We start from the raw sequence: 8918 nt of genomic DNA, 5'->3' as shown, positions 1-8918 counted from the left end.
CTCGAGGCCATCCTGATAGCGCCATAACATAACAAGTTCTAGGTTAGCCAGGGCTACTTAGACCAGTCCTAGCTCCCCTTCCTTGGGACACAGAGCTTCCCTTCCTAGTCAGCCGTCAGGAACTGCAACCCCACCATCTCCCAGAACTTACACATCGGGAGGAGCCCTTGGATATCTAAGGTGGGAGGGGAGCAGGGCACACACCCCGTGAACTCTGAGTCACCCAGGGGCTGTAGTCCACTTCGGATTACTCCCCATGTTCCACAATCTCAGGGTGGGGCCTGGCTCACTGTTCATTTCTATACACCAAGGCTCCGCAAACATAGGCAGTTAGCTAAGAAGCCCCACCCCACAGGCTCTAGGTTCTGGGTGCCAGGTGAGGCCTGCCTGACTCCCGGGCACCGGGGGAGCTAGGCTGATGGGAGCTGGTCTCCAGAAGGATACTTGGTAAGACAACCCGAGCAAAGCGGGGAGGTCCCCGGATCTCGGACAAGGCCACATCTTACCTTATTCTTACTGACCAGGTCATAGGCCTGCTCTGTCCCCAGGGTGGCTTGAAGATTTGCTCCAAGACCCAGAGGAGCATGTTTCCTCCAAACCTGTCAAAAACAGGCAAGGGCCCTGGAGTGAACGGCTCTTGAGGGTGGAGGCCCAGCCATTGCGAAAAACTGGGTCTCTATTTGTCCTCCTTGTGAACCTAGGCATCTATAACATTCAGCTAAAGGCTCAGTTTCTCCAAGTGACTTCCCCAACAGAAGCTGGCTCTCCAAGGCCATGACTGTGGCCCGTCCCTTATGTAAGTGTCCCTCCCTGTCCTCAGACCCTGTCCATCCATCACTGTCTGTCTACCTTCTGGTATCCCTGCCACAGGGATGTGGTCATCTGCCACTGTCATCATGATGGCTATTGCAAAGTCCTTTTACCTCAGGAAAACCTTCAGGGAAGCTGTTGTCATAGGAATGAGCTGTCGGGGCCCTCAATCCTCTCCAGCCATCTCCAACAGCTGACAGGAACAAAGGCGTGGGTAGCTGGGGAGGTGACTGCTCCCGGACCACCGGGAGCTGGACTCCTAGCACCTACACGGTGGCTCACAGCTGTCTCAGATTCCATGCCCTCTTCTGTCTTTCACAAGGTACACAGACATACTAAGCAAAACAGCCATACACAGAATGATTTTATTTTATGTACATTGGTGGTTTTGCCTACATGTGTGTCTGAGTGAGGGTGTCAGACCCTCTGGAACTGGAGTTACAGACAGTTGTGAGCTGCCATGTGGGTGCTGGGAATTGAACCTGGGTCCTCTGAAAGAGAAGCCAGTGCTCTTAACCACTGAGCTATCTCTCCAGCCCATAATTTTTTTTTTTATTATTACTAAAAAGAAGCAAGGGCTTTAGACCACACGTCAAAGAAAGGCTCACGGTCTTGAAGCCTTCCCAGGGCTGCACCTGCCCTGCTTGTCCCAAAGCCCTGACCTCCTCGCCTTACAGCGGGAATTCAGCCTTTGCAGCTCCTTCCTAAAGCAGGCAGCACAGGTGGCGGGGTCAGAGCAGCCGGTGCACTCTTCAAGACTCCTCTGGCGCTGGAGCAATGGCTAGGTGGTTAAGAGCACTTGCTCTTCCAAAGGTCTGAATTCAATTCCCAGCAGTCACATGGCGGCTCACAACCATCTATAGTGGGGTCTGATGCCCTCTTCTGGATAAAGTTGATAGAACACGTGTATACATAAAATAACTCTTAAAAAACAAAAAACAAACAAAAAAAAACTCCTCTGATTTCTGACACTGCGCTCATTCAACAGACCTTTGTATCCTGCATCGGTGGGTGCCAGGTACTCCCCCGGTCCTCCAACAGCACAAGCTTCTTTTAGTCCCTCTTCCTCCCCGGCCCATCCCTCATGGCCTCGGGTTTCTCCCTCAGTCCTGAGATGTGACGATTCTTGGAAAGTTCTGACAGTAGGTGCGGGCCTGGGCTGCGGGGTCCAGCCTCGAACTTCCAGACAGACAGTACACTAAAGCAGCTTGTGTCTCCCGTGGCACGATGTGGTCCAGCCGTGGGTTCCCGGGGCCTGAGAGGAGGACTCACTTGCAGAGCGCATCGTCTGTGTTCGCGGCTTCAAACGCTGAGAGCTTGGCTGCTCCAAACCCTTAGGCTCCTCCCTGCTCGTGCCTACCGAGCTGCACCTGCGCGGGGCCAACCCCGCATCCTCCCTGGAGCCAATGCGCTGTCAGCCGTGGAGCACTGAGTCCGTGGGTGCAGAGACCAGACAGTCGCACTGACCCTTATCCGAGCCCGGCGGGGCAAAGAGGGGTGGGCCCTGGTCACTTTGTGCAAGCCCGCCCCGCTTTTTTGGCCTCAGGTTCTGCTGTCTGACACAAAACCTGCGCTGTTTTCCCACTGTAGAGCTCGGCGTGGCGGTGCTGAAACCCAGTGTAGGGAGACTGGGGCTGGAGGACCAGTTCCAGGGCAGCCCGGTCTACGCAGGCCACACAGAGCCGGAGCGAGAACTTGTCTGAAACTTTACTAAACATTAACTACCTCCCTTCACGCACGTCTGCGCACTCACCTCTTTCCCAAGCCCTATGTCGCCATCTTTTGGCTGAACCGAGGAATTGCGCTCAGTCCTGGTTTCGACTCTGCCGGACATTGAAGGAGCCACACAGCTAGCGTTCCCGCCCCCTCTCTCTCATATCATCAATCTACAGGGTCCCTCTATCTACTGTGCCCTCTCCACCACTGCCCAGTGCCCCCCTGCGCTGCCCTCCCCACCACTGCTCAGGTGCTCCGCCCACACTCTGCCCCACCACCACGGCTTGCTACCTTGTCCCCTCCACTAGACTTCCACCAGGGAGAGCAGGGACTCTACACAATTGCACCTCCAGCACTTAAAGCAATGACTCGAAGGGTCAGCATGCTGGTTTGTCACCTGAACAAAATCTAGAATCACCTGGAACAGTCTCAGTGGGGATTGTCTTGGTCACATTAATGGAAGTAGGAAGATCAACCCAACACACAGGAAATCCCCAGGAAGGCGATTCCGAACTGTACAGAATGGGAAAAGCCAGGCAGGAGAGATGGCTCAGAGGTTAGCAATGCTTAGAGTTCAGTCATGAGGATGGGAGCAAACTTCGGCTCCAACAAGTGTGATGCCCTCTCTGACCCTCTTGGCCACCCACATACACGTGTGTGCATACAGACAGACAGACAGACAGACACCTCCTCTTGGTGGGGGAGACTAAGAAAGTGAGCAAGCCCCAGCATACACACAGGAATTCCTTGTTCTCTATCTTGACTGTGGTTGCAATACGGCCAGGTCTCTACAGTTCTTGTCCCTGTGATTTCCCTGCCATGGTGGACTGTGACCTGGGATAACAAGCTAAAATAAACCACTTTGCTGGACATGGTGGGGCGCACCTTTAATCCCAGGGCTTGGGAGGCAGTGTCAGGCAGAGCCCTGTGAGTGAGGTGCCAGCCCGGTCTACAGACAGTCTACAGTTACATAGACCCTGGCTTAAAAAGTAGACCCTGGGGCTGCATCAGGAAAGGAAGCAGACAGACAGTCCATCTGGGCTCCTTCCCCAAGCCAGGATGTTAGGGTCCCGAGTGGCTGTGGCTGAGGACATTCTGCACTGGCCGTTCTGGTGGTGTTTTCCACCTCAGAATGTCGCCTGTCTCCCTCCAATGGAGGTAAGTTGTGCTGTTCCTGGCAGGCACCGCAGCCCGTGGGTCTCTGAGGCCCCCGGCTCCATAGTTCCACCCACGCCGTGTATGTTCCTTACTAGTGCTGGTCCTGACGAACTTGGCTCTTGGCAAGAGTCTCCAAAGCAGTGGTTCTCAGCCTTCCTAACGCTGCGACCCTTTAATACAGCTCCTCATGTTGTGGTGACCCCCAACCATAAAATTATTTTCGTTGCTACTTCATAACTGTGATTTTAATACTCTTAGTAATCATAATGTAAATATCAGACATGTAGGAGATCTAATATGTGGCCCCTATGGCAGGGTCGTTCGGCCACTGTTCCGAAGGGTAGGAAGGGTTGCCAGGCCGGCCAGATGGAGAAACTCTGGGCACTTCTGTCCAGAAGCGGCAGGCATGATACCACAGGCAGGTGTTGGAATGCCCATGGACTGCTGGTCACCCCAAAGGAGAGTCCTGGGGACAGCCTCACCGCTTGGTCAGCAACGGTTTTTAGGAGATATTGAAGAGACCTCCTGCAGTTTCAACACAGAGTGGGGAGGGCTGGGGCCCGTGCAGAAGAGAGAACCAGAATCCGGAAGGCTGAATGACCCGGAATTCAGAGTGCTACCTCACCTAGTGGCCAAGCCTCTGCCCCACACTAAGCCATCTGCTGGGCCTAAGCTCTTAACATGTGGTGTGGACCAAGGGCCAGGGGAAGAGGAGACCTCATTTGCATGCAGTTCAACCTTCAACAAGAGCCTGTCCTAGGGATGGGGCCACCAGAGTAAGGCATGTAGCATGGGGCTATTTAAGTTCTCCTGTCTACGGGACACAAACATTCTCCGTCCCCTGATAGACTCTTGCTTTCACCTCTGATTATTACGTAAGAAACCACATTCAGCTGTGGTGCACACCTTTAATCCCAGCACTCCGGAGGCAGAGGCAGGCGGATCTCTGTGAGTTCGAAGCCACCCTGGTCTCCAGGACAGCCAGGGCTACACAGAGAAACTTTCTCAGAAAACTAAATTTAAAAAGAAGAAGAGGAGGAGGGAGGAGAAAGCATGTTTGCTGGAGACAACCCCTGCACACAGGGTCCTGAGGCAAGAAGAGAAGCTGAAGACCCGCCCCGCCAAGGCTGACAGTGAGACCTAGTGAGGCTGTGCGCGGCCTGTTTAAAAGAGAATGTGGAGCCCGGAGTGGTGGCAACTTTAAACCCAGACACTGAATAACTAAATCTAGCAGGGCTGTGATGACCGGCGTCACCTGTGGATGTAAATTAGGCTTACGGCATGCTGGGCGCAGTTTATCCCTCTCAACTATGCTAACCGGACGCGTCTTTGGGGGTGGGGATATAACAGAGTAGAGGTCTGGTCTTTTGTTGGAGATTGGATCCCTAGGAAGCCCGGTTGTGCCTGCTACTATGTAGACCAGGCTGGTTTCAAACACTGAGATCTTTGGCCCCTACCCGAGTGCAGAATTGAACGAGAGTATCACCAAACCTGGCGAGTGATGATTCTTATTTTAATAATTAATAATTTGTTTATCTTTATTGAATGTGCACTAGTGTTTTGCCTGCATGTATGTATGTGGATGCTGGACCCCCTGGAACTGGAGTTACAGACAGGTGTGAGCTGCCGTGTGGGTGCTGGGAACTGAACTGTGGTCCTCTGGAAGAGCAGCCAGTGCTCTTAACCACTGAGCCATGCTGCAGCCTGAATGAAGATTCTTAATGAGGTCCATTTAAGTCTTGGGGGTTTGGAGCAGGAGCAGTGGGGTTGACACAGGATGGAGGCGGTCGGACTCTGACCACGCGTCTCTCTGTGCTCTAGATCAAACCAGTCTTTTCTGAGGGCACAGACATCTTTCAACCAAGTGCCTGCATTGCTATCAATAGCTACTGGAGACCAAAGAGCTGGGGTGCTCTCTGGGGTCAGATGTCTGCCTCGCACCCGCACATAAAGAACAGTAAGCAAACCCCTCCTCCCACACAGGACCCCTCCTCCTACCGTGGGCCCCTCCTCCCACCCAGGACCCCTCCTCCCACCGTGGGTCAGCCCCCACAAGCTTCTTCCCAGTCTTCCAAGCCCGCTCCCATTTCCCCCTCAGCCCATACCAACTGCCTCCCACTTTCCCGCAATGTCCAGCCTGAGGGCACTGGGCTCTCCAGAGGCACTGGCCTTCCGCCAGTGGTCAGCGTTACTGCTGGCAGAGACTCGGGCAGGAGGTTTGGTTGGTCCTTCGCTCTCCCATCACAGATGCTCGCCTGGCTCTCCCCATCAGCTTCAGACCTCCTCCCAGATGTTTCACCAAGGCGCTCTTCTCGTCTCTGTCCTGGGTGGAAGGCTGACTGCGTTCCCTCCCTCCTCTTCTTCCTTCCAACCCCTACCTCTATTAAATTAACAAATTCTCAGTGCGGAGCTGACGTAGCCTCTGATGTGGGCATTACTACCCCATTTGAGAGAAAAAAGCAGGTGCAGAAAGGTCCGAAGGCTTGACAGAATCTCACAGACCGAGTCAGTCAGAGGAGGCTCCAGAAGTGGGTCTTCTTCTTCTGGTCCCAAGTTACACAATGTAGCCAGGCTGGCCTGGAACTTGTGATCCCTCCCCCTGCACCAGAAAGCCTGGCTAGGACAGTGCAATTAACACTCCGGGTTAAGCTGGCGTCATTCCCGACACATGGCTTCCTTCTGCTGAGTACTCATGCAGATGCCAGGCTGGAGTGTGCAGATTCGTTTTCTCTTTTTTTAAATATTTCACTGTGTGGCCCAGGCCAGCCTCACACTGATCCTCCTCGACCTCAGCTTGCTAGTGCTAGGATTTCGGCCTTCTGGCCTGGCTTGTGTACATTTTATCGAGCATTTTGAGACAGGGTCTCAGTAGTCCACACTCCCTAGGTCTTCTGCAAAAGCAGTAGGCATTCTCGACCACTGAGCCATCCTCCAATCTCTCTCTCATCTCTGTTGCTAGGAACCCAGGACTTGTTCTGGTCTCCCACCGCCGCCGAGGTACACATCACTCTTCTACCCTCTTCTGCTGGAGAAAACCGCCCAACCTTCAATACATCTCCGTGTCTTTCTTTTTCTTTTCTTTTTTTTTTTTTTACTAAAATATTTATTTATTTATTATGTATACAATATTCTGTCTGCATGTATGCCTGCAGGCCAGAAGAGGGCACCGGATCTCATTACAGATGGTTGTGAGCNTATTCTGTCTGCATGTATGCCTGCAGGCCAGAAGAGGGCACCGGATCTCATTACAGATGGTTGTGAGCCACCATGTGGTTGCTGGGAATTGAACTCAGGACCTTTGGAAGAGCAGGCAATGCTCTTAACCACTGAGCCATCTCTCCAGCCTATCTCTGTGTCTTTCTCTGAACGGTCATATGATGCTGGACTCCCCATCCTTCTCCCCAAGCCCTGACTCGCAGACTCCACACTCCAGCCGACGTTACAACCTCAAATCCTCTGGACTTTGTATGGACAGTTTCAAAGTTTATTGCTGATGGCTCACTGGGCATTCCCTTGTCCATCTATCGGTTCAGGGAGGGGAGAAGGGTGCTAAGGACAACCAGGTGGCCTGAGGATGGATTTGGGGGCTCTGTATGTGTGGTCCTTCCCTAGGCAGCAGCTCTAACCTCAGGTGAGCAACGGCCACAGCAGGGAGCAGATGAGCAATTGCCATGCCCGCGTCTCTCTTTGGATCTGCTGCTTCCTGGATTTCTGTAACAATCCGACAAACAGGAAGAAGACTGTGCGCGAGGACAGCAGGAGCCACTCTCCGGATCTCCATCTGGGCCGGCCCTCACAGCAGCACTCCCCCATCCCCCCCTCGGCCCCATCCGGCCTCTGCTCTCCATCTGTACCCCACTCTCCTACCTTTACTTTGTTTGTCCAGCTCCTTCTCTTGTCCAAAGTCCTCACGTGTTCTCCCAAAATAAACTGGTACGCAAAGTGTTTGGTTTGTCTCTTCTGGAGGTGAAGGCCTTGGGAGCTGAGCTGGACTGGACCGCCCATCGTGGGGCACCTCTACAACTAACTCGGCATCTCCAACTCAGCTCCAAACAAAGCTGAAGAGGACCTGGATGCCCTTATATGGTGAAGGTTGGGTTGGTTAGGTTAGCAGACATCCCCTGAGAGGGGCTGTATTGGCAGGATACAGGATATGAACAATGAGGTAGACCCAGGGAGGAGGTGCCTGAGGAGGGGACAAGGAGGCCCAAGGGAACAAGGGAGCCTTGTTTTCCAACTCCCAGGTTTAATGTCCCTTCTTAAGCCTCTCTCCCAGTTTGACCAGTTAGAACAGTGTAAATCTTGGGACATTGTGGATTTTTCTTTTTTAAGGGGAGTGATGTGTGTGTGTTTGCTGTATACCCTGTTGTGATATGTTGTTTATAACCTAACAAATAAAGCTTGCCTGGAGCATCAGAGAAGCAGAGCAGCCAACCACTAAAGTTCTTACCTCTACCAATGCTCAGACCAAAAGAGGTCTCTATGAATCCTCAGACTGCATCCCCAGACTGCACCATCTCTTCCTGCTTTATGTTCCTCTCTGTGCCCATTCATATCCTTCCCCGTCCCCACCTCCCCAGTGCTGGGATTAAAGGTGTGTGTGATTCCCAGGTACTGGGATTAAAGGTGCAAGCCACACGGTTTCTCTTTTAAACAAGATCAAGCCCAGGGTGGCCTTGAACTCTGAGAGTGCTGGGATTACAGGTGTGTGCCCCTCTGCCTGGCCTCTATGGCTAACAGTTGCCGGGCTCTGCACTCTGATCTTCAGGCAAGCATTATTTGTTAGGGCACAAACTACACTGCCCCTTACTGGCCTCCAGCTCCGATTCTCCTTCCTCCGGCTCCAGGGTTAGGATTACAGAGTGTGCCAGGGCAGGCTGCTATGAGTAGGGTCTCCCCCAAGGCGGAGTGCTCAGGAAGGGACATGAAGGCAGCACTGGAAGCTGGCCAAGGCCTCTGAACTGGATAGGTCATGCAAGTGTTTGCGACAGCTTGTGCTCTGCCGAGAAGGTTTACAGAACAGGCTGCTCTCATGGTGTATTCAAAGGCCGAGGCAGCATCGTGTTGTGTCAAGGCCAGCCTAGAGACCACGACTCAAAAGGCCAAATAAAGCCGAGATCTCTATATCTCTATGTACATCTGTCCTCAAGTACACACACCTGTGCGTCTCTCCTCAATCAGGGGCGGCCCACCTCCAGCACAGGTGACCACCGCAGACTCCAGCACTGCCTTCC

Source organism: Alexandromys fortis, unplaced genomic scaffold, assembly GCF_014885135.2.
Source record: "Alexandromys fortis isolate MF-2015 unplaced genomic scaffold, M_Fortis_MF-2015_v1.1 scaffold_422, whole genome shotgun sequence".
Classification (NCBI taxonomy): domain Eukaryota; kingdom Metazoa; phylum Chordata; class Mammalia; order Rodentia; family Cricetidae; genus Alexandromys; species Alexandromys fortis.
Note: the sequence above shows the minus strand (reverse complement) of the source record.